Here is a 17,758-nt window from a genome sequence, read left to right as displayed (position 1 = left end):
TTTCTTTTTTCTTTAAATATGAAGAAATATTTCCAGGAAGATGATACAAATTCAATGTCAATGTTTGGAAGAAGAGAAGGCCAAAATTCTCCATCTGAGATGACTGAATCTTTAAGTGCTGGAAGACACAATGCCTTTGATAACACCAAGAGAAGAGCATCTGATGCATTCCATATCAGAGACACTGCCTCGTGCATTGAGGGGCAGCTCTTTTGGATTGTGCCTTATAAGAAAGGTCTTGAAATTATACAAAGCAAAAGCAAGTATTCTGCCTTCAACCCATTTGTGCAGTCGTATCAGAATCTAGCCTAGACCCACAAATTAAAAAAAAGAGGTTTGGAAAATGTGGGCTTTTCCCCCCCTTTTCTATCCCTGGCATGGTCCTCAGCCATAGGTATGGATCCCACTGTACATGGCTTTATCCTGAAAAATATGTACAGATGCACCTGCTGTTGCCCAGCAGCTGCAAGATGCACACCCTGGACATAAAGAACAGCTCTTTATCAATGCAAGGACAGGTTCGCTTGTCTACTCCTGGGGCAGAGATGATGTTTTTTTGTTTTCTATCAGTAAGCAGGAGAGGAAGCCATCCTGGAGGTCTGAGCCTCTTATGTTCACTGGGAGAGTCACTCCCAGCAGTGAGGGTCAGCAGCATCTGCGAACCTGATGCTCTGGGGCTGCAGAGGATGAGGTGACCCCTGGAAGGCTTTGGGAAACTTCAAAAGCAAAAACCCCAAAATCATGGGGAGGAAAAAAGAGAGCAAGAAATCTGAAGAAAGAAGACAGAAAACAGAGAGGGCAAATAGTATTAGAATAGAGCACCAGCTGCATCTGTTCCTGCTCTCTGTAGTGGGGCAACAAGAGAGGGGATGAGCATTTGGGGGGTGAGTGTGGTAGGGAGGGAGCTGTAGTTGCTCTTCTGGCTGTGAGAACCTGCCACATGTGTCCCCTGGGAGATGCTGAGCCAGCAGTGCAGCCTCATTTCACTGAACAAAGGGGGGAAAGCAGGGAAAGCTGCCAAGGAGGGAGAAGCATGGAGGGAACAAGGCTCTGAAGCAATGGGCAGGGAGAAGACCCACCAGTCCCTGCCTGACCTCTGCTCTTCCCTGAGGCACTCAGAAAAGCCACCAGTCACACAAGGGTTGCAGTGATGTATCATGTGGGGAACATCCTCTGTGGAAAAGGATGGTGCTGTTTACATGATTTACAGCGAGATAGGGTGATTTATAATAATGAGTAATGAATTCCTACACATGGTAACTGGTGCACAAACCTGACACCCTAACAGCAGAGCGCTTGCTTCAGGCCTGTCTCCCCACACACCCCTTTCCCAGCACTGCCCTGCTAGTGCCTTTGGTAATGTTTAATATTTATGCAGCACAGGGTGCCAGGAGAGGGGTCACACCAAGGCTGTGCCCACCGGGTTGCCACAGCCCATGAGACACTGTGAACCCTCCCTCCCACCTCGTGTACCTCAATCATCTTCTGCGTTTGTTCCACAGGGCATGCAAGCACCCCAGCAGCCTCCTTTCCATCATTTTAATGATTTTTTTTATTTACTGGATGTTGGCAACATGCTCAGTGCTGCAGCAGGGTCAAAACGAGCTTGATGCCACTCCCATGACACTCAGCTGGATGGGCCAAGGCAAGTGGAAGGTACTTGAAAACACCAAGGAAACAAACGGCCCTTTGATTCTTCCCATGGGGTATGAGGGCCCCAGGGATGGCACAGCCTTGAGTTCTGACTAGCTGTCTTGGAGCCCCATGATGATGGTGATGATGGTGATGGGCACAGCTCAGATGCAAGTCCCACATCCTGAGTCTGAAGAACAGGGAGAAACCTCCCCAAAGAGCTGCAGCCTGTGGTCCCACATGGACTGGTTATTTATTGAGTGTTGGTAATTCAATTCTTGTGTGAATGAAAGGGAAAAGCAACCAAAAAAATGAGAGGTTTTGGAAGAGAGAGAGTTTCCCACATTCTGGCTGTCCTGCTAACAGCCTGGGAGATGGTTTAAGTCAGCGCTGCTGGAGCCTGAGGCTGTTCTTAAATCTCAGAAGATATTTTCAAATATTTTTCCAAGTTGACTGGGTTGTTGCATCCCAATTTGCATTGCAGACATTTACACTTCTGCTCCATGTTTTCCAGTTTTTGCTTATGAACACTATGTAGAATGAAACAGGCGTTTTCAGCCACACTAATCGTAATCTAATTTCAGACAGGTTGGTAAGGTAAGGTCAGCATTCTGTCAATGACAAATTTAATGAAAATAAAGGTCCAGACACCGAAATGTTATGGAACTGGATAAGGCTTTTTGATTGCTGTCATTACAATTGATAGTTCTATTCAGTCACTTGAAATTTTATTGATCTTTTTTTTCCCAAGCACTCTACCTTAAACTTATTTTTCATTTCAAGAAATCAATACTATGGATCCTTTGACACAAGGCATGCAACATTCTGCCACAATATGTATTTCATGATGGAAGGAGCTGGGATTATTTTTCTCTGCTCACTTCTTTCATCATGAAAACAAACTGAAAATCTCAGTTACTTATAAAAATACAAATCTGGAGAAAACTTGCTGCCCTTGATTCTCTGCACTAGATCACTTGTGCTAATGCCTGCCGTGAAGATGTTTTTCCTGAAGCCCTGCTGCTGGTGGAAGACAGAGCTATGAGTGTGTGATGAGCTTTGCCTAACAGCTTTGGTAAGTGGAAATTTTTTCTTCTTCTGTCTGCTTTTTTGTCTTTTTTTTTTTTTTTTCTTCTCAGTTCTGCTTTCCCAGGCACAGGTGGAAAATCTTGCTTTGCAATTTCATCAATAGAATGGAAAAAATGAGTTCTCCATGGGCAAAGGCTCTGGGCTGGAGCTCCAGGTAATATCCCTGCTGTGAGGGCAAATGGACTCTGGGTCAGGGTACACGACAGGTAAAAAATGTGGGGTGGTGAAGTGTTAGCAGGGATTAGTCTCTGTGGAGCTGCCTGGTGAGACAGGTGGGATGGGGGTGGGTGAGGAGACTAGCCCACTGGAGATAGTTTGTTGAGTGTAGGGACTGCACCCCCTCCCTCCCCAAAAGGACACTTTGAAGTCCACATCCAGCAGCCCCGGGCTGGCCTTTCAACACCCACCCAGCCACGCCTCACTGAGAGCACGGCCAGGCTGCATCACCTGAGCTCAGGTGGCTCAGAGCCAGGAAAGTCTGGGGTTTTGGGCAAAATGCGAGCAGCAGCAGCAGGTGCTTACCTTCATTACCAGCCCTGAGTGGCTCTTTGCATTTGATGGATGAGGGACATCCAGTTCCCAACTTTCCCATCATGTCTACATGCTGTATTTTTCCTAGTAAATGTATAATTTTCAAAGTTTTATCCAGGCTTGAATAACGCCCACCACTTTCCTCTGTTAGGAAGCTCTAGGGAACAGAAAGAAGCAGATGACTCCTCTGGTCAGCTGAGGTCCTTTGAAACACCCTGTACTGTGGATCCAGCCACCCTTCTGACTGATAAATAATTTAGTTCTGGGTGTTATGAATCCCTGGCTTTTTATGAGTATAGAAATTTATTACAAGTACAGAAAGTCTCACCTTTATCAATAATTAAAGTTGGTTACACACAACAACTTTGGTGAATGATCTGAAATTTAAGTGAAAAAATGGAGTATTTGTTCCTCTTTTTCAGAAAAAAAAAAAAAGAGAAAAGAGCGTTGACAGAGTGATAACAATGTAAGAGCACATAGGAGGGGTGAGTGGACTACATCTTTCTTCTAAGTATCTCTCTGACCTGATGGATTTGTGACTACAGCTCTGTAATTTTGAGGTAAATGAATTCAATTCAGAGAGAAGCAAGAGAGGAGGAGGGAAGCCTGCTGTCAGCATTTGTATAGGTGCAACAGGTATAAAAAAACAATATCCAGCATCCATATCTTATTACATCTACCACTAAACCAGAATGCTATTAGCAGTCATGGCACAACAGAGAACAGGAGGGGAGATAAAGAAAGAAAAGAAATCAGGATTGATGTTCTCTTCCTGTATTTGTTATCTTACAGAAACCACCAGCAGAATACAAATCAACCCGCCCCATGCACAGGAAGGTGGGATCCTTCAAGACTCTTGTTTTATGGATGAAATAAATTCAGTCTTTGGGGGATGAAAGGCTCTAAAAAAAGTAAAGAAAACTTCACCTTTTGCATATCTTTTTCCTCTGGTCAAGAGCTTCCAGAGATTGGTGTGAAGGGAAATGCCAACAGTGGCCCAGCTAAGAATGGTCACAATTTTCCCCTTATGAGAAGAAATGCTCCCACAGATTTCTTCTACTCCTTTCATGGCAATTCCTTTCTGGAGATGAAAGTGAAATGGCACTCAAGGAATTTTTAGTCATTTGAAAAGAAAAAAGGAAAAAAAAGGGGAAAAAAAAGATTCAAAAAAGGTAACGAGCTGGGTAGGGAAAAGTATGTGACCAAAAGGGGGAAAAAAATATGTTCTTCAAGTTTCAGCAGAGACTGACAGTCTGCTTCTTTCCAGTTTGCAGTTTTATACCTGAAAACACAAGTTTATATATTTTACAGATCAAATCAGCTATTGTTACACTCTGAAGGAGTCTGTATTTTCCTGAGAATGTAAAAACACAGCAAGCACCAGGCTGGCGAAGCGATCCCACCTCATCACCATCTCCTGTTCTGCACTGGCAGCATTGCAGAGTTATTTCCCACATTATACCTCACCTTGGAAAGCAAGAGAGATTTCACAGCTATCTACAGACTGGGCACAGTAGCAGGAGCTGAAGTTGAACTGAAAAGCTACCTATTATATTCCTTTATTCATATCTCCAGTAGATTAACATAGACATCTCAACCTACAGCTTTTCAGGCTTCTGCCCTTTGCTGGAATATACTGATTTACAAGGTGGAGTCAAGAAATTGGATATTACAATAATACTCCTCATAAGCCCACAGCTCTTAAATTTCCATCATAGCAATTATCCCAGAGGTAGTGGAATTCTTGGGGTTCCAAATACATCGTGCCCAGAAGGCGATTTCTCTGTGAAATCAAACCACATTCAAAACCAAAGGGCACTTTTCAGATTGGTGATGAAATTCTTAATTATGCTGCACCAACCACAGCACTGCTAGGGAGAAGCAAATTCTCTTACAAATTATGCACATATATCAAAACCACCCTCTGTTTCAGAGACAAATGCCCAATCAATCCCATCTATTTTGCCATCTACAGCAGACGCTGCATCAGACTATTTTACAACTATAAATTTTAATATGTCTTTCCTCACTGTAGTCAGTCAACTTGTGATTATCCAGACTCAGGGAGGGAGCTGAACTAACGCAAATAAAGTGAAGCACAGTTGAACAACATTGATGTAAATCAGATTGTGGAAATAAATGTTTTATTTTCTATATTAATCTCAGCAAAAACTGGAGTGACGATGTAGAAAAAGGTCAATGACAGGAATAAAATTGTTTTATTTTTGGTGTAAAAGAGTTCATTTGCAACTGGATAACTTGCCCATGCATAATTAAAAGTTGACACTGGCTATATTGCAAGCTAGGAGAGAGATTCAAGGAAAAAGCAAAGTTGATTTTGTTTCAGTCTTTGCTAGGACTTCGCTCCTTGGCCCAAGTGATAAATTAAGACAGAGCTGGGATACAATTTACAGCTCTGTCCCCTGGGCAGACTTTTCAGAGAAAGGACAGCAGCGATGGAACAGGCGTAATCCTGATCGCTTGGCAAAATGTAACCTGCTTCCAAAACAGAGGGGGCAAGGCCACAGACGGGGGTTTAAATAAAACCAGCTTGTGAGAGAAAGATCTACAGCTAAGTTGAAGCTGCAGCCAGTGCTCAGCCGGGTGGGTAGGACGGACCAAAGGCAATGGATTCATCAGGAGAAACGGATCGAAGTGACCATCATACAGTTCTTCTGGTGCTACAGCGTGCACATATAGGAGATGCAGATAATGGTTAGAAGAAATTCTGTACATTCAATAATCATCCTTTTCTGTACATTCAATAATCTCCCTTACAGGGATTTGATTTCCTATTCCATCGTTCTGAATCGTATTAAAGACAGCACATAGAATAAAGATTGGGGTCCCTCATTCTTTTACGCCTCTGAACGCAGATGGAATGCTAGAAAACAATAAAGCTCCTTTCCCTTTTTTTTTTTTCCCTTCCCTATTTAGTTAAAGGAAAAGGTGCTTCATAGCAGTTTTCAGATTAAGAAAGAAAACAGGTATTTAAAAAAGAAACATATTCCTCTTGGGTCACTCTGAAAAGCTGCCTCATTATTGCCTAGAACCAATGGAAATAGAGCTGGCATGTCATCAAATCCTTAATACAGCATTAGATCTAATTGAATCTTTTGCATCTATTTTTAATGAGCAGCTTGTTTGTTTAATGTGACGGCTACATAATTATGAGTATGAGTTTGTTCTCTGCTTGGGACATATTGGTTCTAATGCAATGATATTTAATTATTACCTCTCAAGGAATTATAAGAAACAAGCTGCCAAGCCTGAAAATGCAGTGAAATATTCCTTGTTCATTGGACTGAAGAGCCTGTACCCCACTATCTATGAGGTGTCCCTGAGGGGACCGGGCCTTTCATCTCGAGTTTCTCCGTCAGCATTTAGCACTGGAGCTTTGTACAGAAACCAGCTCGATACCAACATATGCAGATATATTAATGGGTGAGTCTTGCCATAAAATGAATTAAAATCCTCATACTAAATGTGCAATAGCTCAGTGCAGCAATAGTGAGCGATAGCAATGAGGATGCAATCCAGCTGTTGAGACAGAAACAAGAGCACACATCGGGAATGCACATCTGTTTTCAAAGAAACAGCATCATCTGTTTTCCTTGCAGCCATGTGACACTATTTCTGTCTACTCCAGAGCCCAGAAATGGCTTTAAAAAGCCACCAAGACTCCTGCTGGGAGCTGTCTGTCCCAATTTCCATCCCCCGGGCCCAGGACTCGACATGCTATCCCTGCCACATGTCACTGCTCAGCATCTCCTTCGCTCCGCTCCAGCAGTTGGTTGTTGCTGAGGGAGGTGACAGGAGTGGAGGTGAGGGAATTATTGCTGGTAATAACATCCACAGCAAATCTAGCCTTCTTGCCACACTTTGTTTTAACCAAACCTGTGCCGTATGAAGGGATCAATCACTTGTAAATTCCCCTAGTGCTCAAGCTGAAGAGTGGCTCCCAAAGCCCCTGTGCCTGGCTTACAGTGGTGGGTTTCGCCTCTTACTGCTTCAATCACAGTTACCTGTTCCCCAATAAAATTAATAAAACTCCTTAAAGATGCAAGTAATTAATCTTTACCCTCCTTTCAACCCCACCTCAGAAGGAACAGCCTATGCACCTTGACTTGTTCTTTTTAACTGCTATCAGTATTTGCATTTTCACTAAAAATGGCTTTTCCCATATTTTTGCCAAAGGGCTGCATGCTGTGCCTTTACCCTTCCACCCAGCCCTTAGCCAGCAGCACTCCATGCAGCAGGCTGAACACAGGTCATTTCTCAGCCAGCCAATTTGCCATTCTCTCTCTTTATCCCATTACTCTTCCCTTTAGTGTAAGCCTCCCTCACACGTGACCCCATCAATAATGTGAGCTGAGCGCAGAGCTTCCTTCCAAAAAAAATAGCTGTGGATCCTCACTGCTAATGCTTAGCCAGCCTTGCCTAAACAGAATGACTATTTGGGGGCTGTTTGCAAAAATGCCTAGTTTTCCATAACAATGTGTCCTGCCTACTCCATTCCTGGGATGCAGCAGTGGCAGAAGTTAATTGGAGAGCAGTTGGGGAATATCATTGCTCTGCTGACATGAATAACTGCAGATTGCCATTATTTCCAGCAGAGTTACAGCGCAGTCCCCACAAATAACTGTACAATTGACTTAGATAAACCCTGTTATTGTTCTTCAAATATTTTCTAGATAACAGGAGCCATCGTTGCAAGGGATTTCAGAGGCATGCATTAACAAAATTAAAGATTTAGGGCTGAGCCAAGGTCAGAAATCTCATTGACATTAACAAATCAGACCTCGCTACTTTATTCATGCAAGATAAACTCCAGGTAACCCCTGAAACTTTTTTGCCCACAGGAGGTAAGAAGGATTTAGCCAGCGAGACACCACTGGACATACACAGCTTCAGCTTTCTTACAGACTGTGCACAAATGGTAACCCAAGGGACATCTGGAGCAGCGGATCTACATCTTCGGATAGGAGAACGAGTAGATCATTCCAGGATAGGAAAAATCCATATGGACTAAGGATGCAAGTATTTGGAGGAAAACAGGGCTGACAAAATCCACTTTTATAGTTTCCATTACTTGTTCCAGCTTAGAACACCACTGCAAGGGATTTTTTAATTTTTTCTTTTTTGAAGTTGCACATTTTGTCCTTCCAACTGGAAGAAAGGCAGAGAACAGGAGGAGGAGGAGAAGGGACAACATGGACTAAAACACCAGCTTGGGTTGGCAGTGAAATATCACACTCAAATGCCTGAATAACCCACAGTGAAGAGAAGATTAGACAAATGAACAATAAAACTGACTGTTCTATCTTGTCATCAATGGATAGGAAAGTAATGAAAATCTCATGAAAGATAAATGGTAAAGTTAGTTTAAAAAGGATTTAATGAAAATAAAAGAGGATGAGTGCTCATTCCAGGCTGCTGATTTATATTTTTTGTATTTTAGTCTTCATAACCAAGTTCTGTCTCGTTAGTCATTAGAAGTTTAACACAGGGTTACACGTTCAGTCAAACTCCAAGTAGCTTTTAACACTTTGAAGGAGCACAATGCTGCATTTTGAAAGATTAGCAAGGATGTCCTTGGCTGGGTCCTTGCATACTAAAAAGTGAAGTTCAAACCTGAGTTTTTCTTGCTGGATGGGGGATGGGGAATAATTCAAACCATCACTCCTTTTCTTTTTTCCCATTGAACTTGGTATAATGTAAAATTATACCAAACTTGCAACGAAATGAGTAAAGGTTTACAAAGAATTAGCTAGAAAATGAGTGGCTCTTGTGAAGATGAAACATGTTCCAAAATTAGCTGAGGTAGGTTTTTTTAATTCTATATTCTTTGTCTTTCAGCTGCTTGCAGATTTAGAAAGAATGAGCTAATTTTTCCCACTTCTTCTCCTCAATATTTTTCCACAGTATAAATAATACATAACAATAACAATATTGGTTTTATTTGGAAAAAGTGGAATCTGTCTTGCTGTCAGAGCTGGGTTGGAGGCAGCCACAATGTGGATGAGGGTTATGCACCCTGATGAAACCCTCATGTTAAACAGTGAGGACCACAAATGAGCAAACTCCCCCTTGGCTAGATATGCTGGAGGAACATCCATAAGGTGATGCATAGGGTGTGTGACCTTTTAGATGGGTAAAAATACGCAAAAGTCCTTGATAAAGCAGGAGGCACAATACAAAACACAGCCCCAGGCTGCCCATAGTCACCTTGCCAATGACTCAGCACCGAAACTCAGCCTCTCCTAGACCTGACCAGATAGCACAGTTCCTGTGACTCATCCCCAGAACAACAGCAAGGCTGCCAAAATGCGAGTGGGGTGTTGTGACAAAGGTACCACACACCAGTGGTTGGGGTGTGACCAACTCACCCACTCCCTATGGGAAAGGGCAGCAACTTTACACGGCCACCACTGACCTGGGCTGAACACAGATCTGGAAGTGAGTGGGTCATCATCTCTGCAGGGGCACAGGTGAGATGGGGCTGCTGCAGTGGCCAGCCAGGGGCTAATTAGCTAATAGTAATAAGCCAATAATTCATAGAAATTGGCTAATTAGCTAATAAGTAATTTAGAGCACTGAAGCCCCTGTCAGCTCCCTGGTTGCAGTGAGAGAGTATGGATCCAGATGCCTGTAGTTTGACAGCAATGTCCTTGATCTATTTAGCTATATAAATAAGTAAACAAATACACAACACTCATGTGCTTTCCTTCAGAAATGAATGGGAATTTTCCACAGTCAGACCAGGAGCAAACTTCTACTCAAGGTTTCTTCCCGTACACGTCTCCAGGACTCCTGTGTAACACAGGATCCTTCTTCAGCCTCTGCTTGTATCTCTGAATCTCTGCTGCCATAAAGCAGCTGCTAGAGCTAAGTGACTTTCTGCACCAGTGGTCCTCTCGTGAGCAACACTGATTTTTCTTTCCTTAGCAACTGAAGATGCAGGGTCTGACTTCAGTCAATTGATTTTGATGGGGATTGCATCCACTCGCACAGGGAGGAATTGGATGCACCGCGAGTGTCTCAGTCCCTAAATGAACAATTGTACAAACAGCAAGGACGCAAAGGCAACACATCCCAGGCTGTCGCAGGTAGCGGTAACAGTCAATCACCTGCGGGAAACGACTGTGTTACAGTAAATCCTCCTGTTCAGTGGAGTGAAACTATCCTGCTCCTGGCTTCTTCGAAGGCAAAGAAGCAACTGAAGTACTGACTTGATGAAACTTAGGTGGGCTTCAGTTTCCCATGGGAACGTGTTACATGGTAACTTCACAGTCCGTGATCAAAATGAGTGAACGCTACCTTGGCAAAGTGAGTGCTTTTAGAAATAAAGTCCCCTGGTGCCTGCTCACTGTTCTGAACTCTTATTCAGATACATCAGTATATATAATCAGAAGCTGCTTTTGCTGGGTGTATATTTCCACAGTGGCTTGACCTTGCAGCCAAGATCTCAGTCTCGTTCCCAAAAAACAGCCCAACCATCACATCCCATACAGTGAAGGTGGTCCGTGTCCTGTGACAGTCATGCCATGCTGTGAAGGGGTTGACCAAGCACAGCCACATCCCAGCTGATCAACAGATGTGGAGACTTGGCCATGAGTCTCATACAGCCCTTTGATGGGTTTCTGGATACTTTTAATCCTAAAATCACAGTGGCTGCAACCAGGAGGCTCTCAAATATCACAAGTATGGCAGCCAGTTGTGTTCCCTCTTCTCCATCCCCTACAAGCACTGTGGGTTTTCTTCCCTGGTGCAGGAGGAGCAAATATATTACCCACCACAGCAAATGCCAGCCAGATAAACACAGGCTCTTCTCAGGCCCTGGTGAGTAGGGCACATCTCTCCCCAGAGAATAATCTCCCAGCGATCGACACATAACACTGAAAGACAAATGAGAATGAAAAAGCCTCTCAAATTTAATAGCCTCCATGAATTACACTGCCTTTCGTCTACATGGACTGTCACTCTTTCCATTAAAGAGTCACTGACACCAGTAATCCATTTTAAGATTTATAGACATGGAGATTTATAGACTTACTGTTCTTATCTGCCTTTTTTCCCCCCATGCATCTCCATGGCCCCCAAAAGGTGGGATTCTATCCAAAACCTGTGCCCTGCATCTGAAAATATAAACCTGTGATAGGATGGCAACAAAAGTAATAATGCTGATAAGGATAGCAAGGATGATAACATGGAGGGGGAAGTGGGAACAACAACAAGGACAAGAAAGGATAAAAGATGAGCGCAAGAAATAAGAGAAGGATAATCCAGATTTTAATTTATTTTTCACAATTCTCACTCTATAAATCTCATAATTTCTTGAAAGAAAGAAAGAAAATAATTAGGTTAGTTTTCCTCTCTGGTCATTTTTCTACTGAGGAGGTGAAAAAAAAAAGCTTGCATCCTTGAAGTAAATGTATTCAGATCCCACTTTTGCATCCAGGAAGGCCACTTTACAGTGCTCACAATAAAGAATATGCTCAGGTGGGAGTATGCTGACATTACAAAGTACCTTCAAACAGCTAGAGGAATTTTAGTATAAATGAGCCTCAAGCTACCTGCTTTGCATATTTTTATCTGATTCTAGTGCAGTTGCACAATGTGTTCTGACAGTAATTGAATGTGGATAAATACCTCCAGCACAAAAGAATTTGAGTATATTTGTGCTGCTTGAAACTAGTCTGTTTGCATGCACAACTTGATACTGGGTAAAACTGCAAATACTTACGTGACTTTGAAATCAAAGTACTATTCAAAAGCTTCTAACTCATTCTGAGTCTGGTTTTGAGATGTGTGTGTGAGAAACAGATCTACTTATCCTCACTCCATTATTCTACATATTACTCTGACAGCAGGTAGTGTTTGAGGCAAGACTGAAAAAGAAACATTGGACTAAATTCCTTAGGTAACCTTAAAAATCTCTCTTCTGCCTAAGTACTGCTTTGTATATTTGTATGTGCTCATTTGTAAGGAAAACTAGGACAAATCTTTTTCTGAGTTTTGTTGCTGTGTTGAAGAAAGCTGCAGTATTTGGTGAGCTACCAAGGAAAACACTTTGGTACAAATGGCTATGGTGCAAATCAATGGATTTGCAGGCAACACCATCCATGTATATCAGAAATAAGGCTCTCTTCCCAAATTCAGCTTTACTTAAAGAATAGTGAACTGTGAGGACTGAATGTGTAATGCATTCTAATTAGCCTCCTCTTAAGCACAGCCATTACCACAGGCATGGACATATTGGAAGCTGTGTCTGTGCTGATCCTTTACACCATGCATATGTGACAGCTGCCAAAGTAATTATCAGCACAAATTTCATTTTCTATTTGTACTTTCTAGCTCCAGACAGGGAGAAACTAGTGGTGGATTAATTTTGCTGTGCTCTTGAGGAAAGGCAGTCCTAGGTCTCATTTTACATTGTTCCTTCTCAAGCTCTTCAGCAGACAGGGCTATGACCCACGAATTCAAGAGCTGTTCTCTTATGTGTTACACAGGAAGGAAATCACGAAGCCAAAGTTGTTAAGAGTCTCCTCCTTGAACAAACAGTTTCCTAAATAAGTGCCCTGGGCTCATTGCCTTTAATAATCCCTTTACTGCATGTCATTAATACGTGTGTATTTGTCCTCCAACAACACTATTCTCTTGCAAAACAGTCCCTATACTGGATCTTCTACGCACATTGCCTTTTGCATGGCACAACAGCTATCTGAAAAATAAAATTCAACATGGCAGAAGTGTATATAATGGGAGTTTAGTGTGCTTAGTGCTCTTGACCCATCTTTAAGGTAACACCAAACAGAGGTCACTTCATGGAGACCTTGAAAAGAAGCAGGGTGCTCAGCTGCAGCCAAGTTCCTCCTCTCTGGGAGATGTATTACTGTATTTTAAGCACCAAGGGGATGTTTGTACTGTTCTATGGGCTAATAAAATGAGAAAATAGTGCAGAACTTGCTCACCTTTTCAAACCTCCTGCAGCAGGAGGAGGCCTGTCTGGTGGCCTCTTCCTCCTCCACCTGAAGACAGTTGTTTCAAAGTGCAAAATCTGGCACTTAGGGCATCTTCCCAAAACCATGGAATGCTAGTTTGGCAAATGGCCTCTCTCCTTCCCCATTTCCCTTGATCTAAATGGGAGGGCCATTTATGCCAGAAACCTGAGGGTGAGGGAGGCATATTGGAGGGAACAGTCTCCATGCCCATGTGAGAGCTTGCAGAAGAGCACATGGGATCAGTTATTCAATACACTCAAAACCAAAGCAGATGATTGAAAGTGCCATTTTGCAGTCTCCTGGCAGCAGTCACCAGGTTGACAGGGAGCAGTGTGGCATCAGACAGGGGCAGAGCCCAAAACTTTTTTTACACACACATCCCCCCTACTTTAGGTAGCGATTTAGAGATCAGGAAAAGCACTTGACAGTTTAATATTTAAGCAACTTGTTTCATGTTTAGACCATCACGCTAATGATCTGTGTGTCACAACAATAATCAAGTGGGGTAAAATCTTGCTCGCAATTAGCCCCTTCTCCTGTCACACTCTACAGCATATCAGGCCCATGGCTTCTAATTTTAGACAAATGCTTGTTTTAAAATCTAATTTGCATTCTGTTTTCCCCAAAAAAACATCCACAAATACTTGTGTTCCCACAGGTCTGCATATAAAGTCTCCCATCTGAGAGGAGATGAGTCTGTGACAGACCCCAGAAGAGCTGGTCCCTTCCCTCCTTCTTGGCCATTCAACCTTTCTGCTCCTCATTCCCCCAGTGATACCCAGGCAGCTGTAGACCTCTAACTGCTGTCCCGAGAGGAAAACATTTCATTTCTGGGTGCCAAAATAAGCAAGACAGCTGCCGTGCCCCTTATGACTTCTTGTCCATGCACCATAGAGTATCCAACAAATGCTGAAGGAGAACACTGTTACTTCAAAAATTTGGGTACCCATCAGGGAAAACAGAGGCAAAGCCAGAAAATTACATATCCAGGCTGCATTTGAACTATTCAAGTGGTGAGAAAATAGCCTGGCTGGTCTTGCTGCTGCTCCACAACCCTTATGCAAAACCAGATTTAAGCCTCTTGCACTAAAATCCCCTCCTCTTTATTCTTGTTCTTGAATAATCTGCATCGTGCTGGGACTAATCCCAGCCAGAGGCCTGTTGTGCTGGAGATTGTGCTTACAAAGACAAGACCAGTGTCCTACAGAGCTTTAAACCTCACTTTAATTTTGGTGCAAATTATGTAAAACAAAGTGTTTGCAGCACTGTTCAACAAGCTGGGGAATTTCACCAGGAATTTGTGCTATGTTGAAAAATGGAGATAGACCTTTCTTTCTTTAAATAAAACAGGAACCTCATCACCAGCAACAGCTTTTACCAACAGTAACCTGTATCATTTTTAAAACAGCAAAGAGTTTTTGACTGATCGTCCTGTGAGTATCAAATCTCAGCCGTGCTGTGGTGGAGCCCCGAGTAACAGCATCCACAGCAACACGCCGCCTGTGCCTCTTCAACATCTTTATTAATGATGTAGAGCCGAGCCCCTGCTGCTCGCTGGTGCTTACCACCAGATTTATGGCCAACTTCCAGGGCCTTTCCCAGTGCTCTTAATTTATTATAACAACAGTGTTCATACATGACCGTCTCGTGTTAGGGAGACAGCAGCGCGTCCGGTAGCATGACAGCGGATGAGGTTTATTAAAGTCCTTCCAGTTCAGGTAGGAGAAGTCTTAGGGAAGCAAGTGCCTCCCAGATAACGAGCTGCAAAATTGCTTTTTCAGCCTTTGCAAAGTGTTTATCACAGTTGCAAAAGAGCAGTTTGGATCTGGCCACTGACTCTTGCAAGGTGTCCCCAGGAGGGTGGCTGCAAAACTGCTGAAGTCTGAGCTAAGCTCTTTCATCTCCCACCAAGTCATTGCAATTCAGCTCCCAGAGGGTAATCTCCTTTTCCCTTTTTTCAGCATGAGTTGATTGTATCTAAACCTCCTCAAACTCCCCCCTCAACTCCAGCTTCCTGTTAAATCTGCCTGTTTTCTTTTGCTGTTTTTTTCACTTTGCCTCAGTCTCTAATAGTGAGACCAGTTGTTTCAGCCCCTGAGCTGAAAGACAGGAATAAGGAGCAGACTGAAGTCCCCATAATTCAAGGGGAAATAGTCAGTGACTTGCTACACCACTTAGATACACATATTGCATGAGGGGACATGGTTTAGTGGTGGACTTGGCAGTGCTGGATTAATGGTTGGACTTGATAATCTTAAAGGTCTTTTCCAATTCTATGATTCTTTGAAAACCTCTAAGATTGCAGACCAAAGTCTGGCTTCTGCAGCTGTCAGAGCTTCTGCATGGCCTGACCCTACTACAGACCCTAAAGAGATAAAATGGGAGCAGTTTCCTCCTCTGCTGCCACCCCTGCCTGATGTGCCAGCTCGGACATGGAGCTGCACAAAACTCAGGAGTCTCCAAGAGAAGAGATTCCCACCTCTCTCTGTGAGGGCTGCAGGTAGCAAGCAGCCAGCCCTCCAGGGCCAGCCCTGGTGATGCAAAGCCCTCACAGCTGGTAAAGTCTCAGCTCTACTCTGACTTACCCTGGCTATGCGGGATGGCAGGGACACAAAACCAGCTAGGGAAGCTCAACCATGGGCAAGGCAACAACAGGTTTATCTGTAATTACATTTTCCAGCTGCATACAGAATGAAAAGTCACACACATTTTAATACAGTCTAGTAACAATCACTCTATGAATCTAAACTATTTAATAGGAAATTATCCTTTCCAGTAATTTTTTTAGCCATTCTAATATAACTTCTTTATTAGTAATATTTTATTAAATTTGACAAGGTGATAACAAAAGGCCATAGAAAAGTATTCAGCTTTATTATAGTCTATAGTACTTTTCCATAAAGGTTAATATGGACTCACCATTCCTAACAATTAAATGGCAATACTTCTGCTGTGAATATTCAAACCTTATAGTCCTGCCCTTTCAAGAAAAATCCTTCGTTTTACATTATGTCCTACTCCACTCTTCTGTGGTTTTCCCCATCAATAAGGTACCTTTGAGAAATTTAGGGATATCTTCTCTTTCCTCCCCAAGCACTACTGGATGCACTACAGTAAAATACAAAATCAAATCTACTGATCAAGACAATTCGAAAGATGTCAACATATTTTGTTCTCTAACTATATATCCAAATCATCTCCACAATATTGGAGTCTTCTCTTGGAGCTGATAAGCCATTTAAAATGCATTATTCTGGTGACAGACAAGCTGGCATTTGCTACAAGCATTTTTATGATTCAGTAGTTTTCAGAGAGACTAGAAAACTAAGCAGCAAATTTACAGTATAACAAAATAAAAGCAGAGATCTCATCTGCCTGATGAACGACCAAAGCAGCTTTCATCTCCAGATTTTCACATAGTTTGCCTGAAGGTGGAGAACTTATTGTTTAGGATGTGATAATGGTGCCTTCAGGCTACAATAACACGGCATCTGCTGAAGACTGTACATATGCATGGGGTAAAGAGATTTTTAACTCTGGGGTAGTTTCCATCTAAGTGCATGTAAGTGCAATAAGTTTGAAAGAAAAAGGAGACCCAAGGTAAAGAGATGTGCTATAGGTATGTATATGGGCCCCAGCAGCTGTGCCTGGCTCTTTGGTAAGGGCCACAGCAGATGTGGGGCTTTTCAGAAGTAAATAAATTCAAGGGCAACTGCAGCTGAAAGGCCATTACAAACACAGAATTTGGCATCAACGGACAGGCAGATAGAGTATTCCTGGCTGCCTTATTCCTCAGCAAACAGATATTAGATAATGCCTCCTTCTTGGCCAAGCAATGAGTCAGTGGTTGAGACAAACAAGGAGCTACGGCCTCTTGACTTCCAGTCTCCACATGTGACCAACAGGTCAAACCAGCTGTCTTCACCCATGCACTGGAAAAGGACATAACACCTAACAGCATGAGTGCCTGTCTCTTGGCACCAAGGGCCACACTCAGACCACCTTCCACTAAGGCTTAACCAGGATGCTTTGAGCTAAAATGCCCTAGATGGTGAGAGTGATGGAAAATTCATACTGTCCCAGCATCCTCTTATTCTGCCTCTCCATCACCTCTAATCTTTCATGTCCCGCTGCTGGGGCCTAGAATCACAGACTTATAGAATGGTTAAGGTTGGAAAAGACCTTTAAGATCATCAAGTCCAACTGTTTCCTCTGTACTCTATCAAAAACCCCACAAATGTCAGGTCCTCCCTACAGAGCAAATGGCAACAAGGACACGAGGCACTGTCAAATCTGGACTACATACTAAGCCTTTCAAGGTCAGCAGGAATACTGGACAAAACCAGAGTGCATTTTCTATGCACAGACTTTTTGGTGCTTTCCATATGATTTTTAAACCATGAGTAATGACAGCTTTCAAAGATTTGTCCTATATTTGAACCTTGTTCACAGTCACCCACTTGCTTGGCTGTGAACATGATTTTAACAAAGCCATTTCAACC

This window comes from Pseudopipra pipra, chromosome 12 (assembly GCF_036250125.1).
Source record: "Pseudopipra pipra isolate bDixPip1 chromosome 12, bDixPip1.hap1, whole genome shotgun sequence".
NCBI lineage: Eukaryota > Metazoa > Chordata > Aves > Passeriformes > Pipridae > Pseudopipra > Pseudopipra pipra.
Note: the sequence above shows the minus strand (reverse complement) of the source record.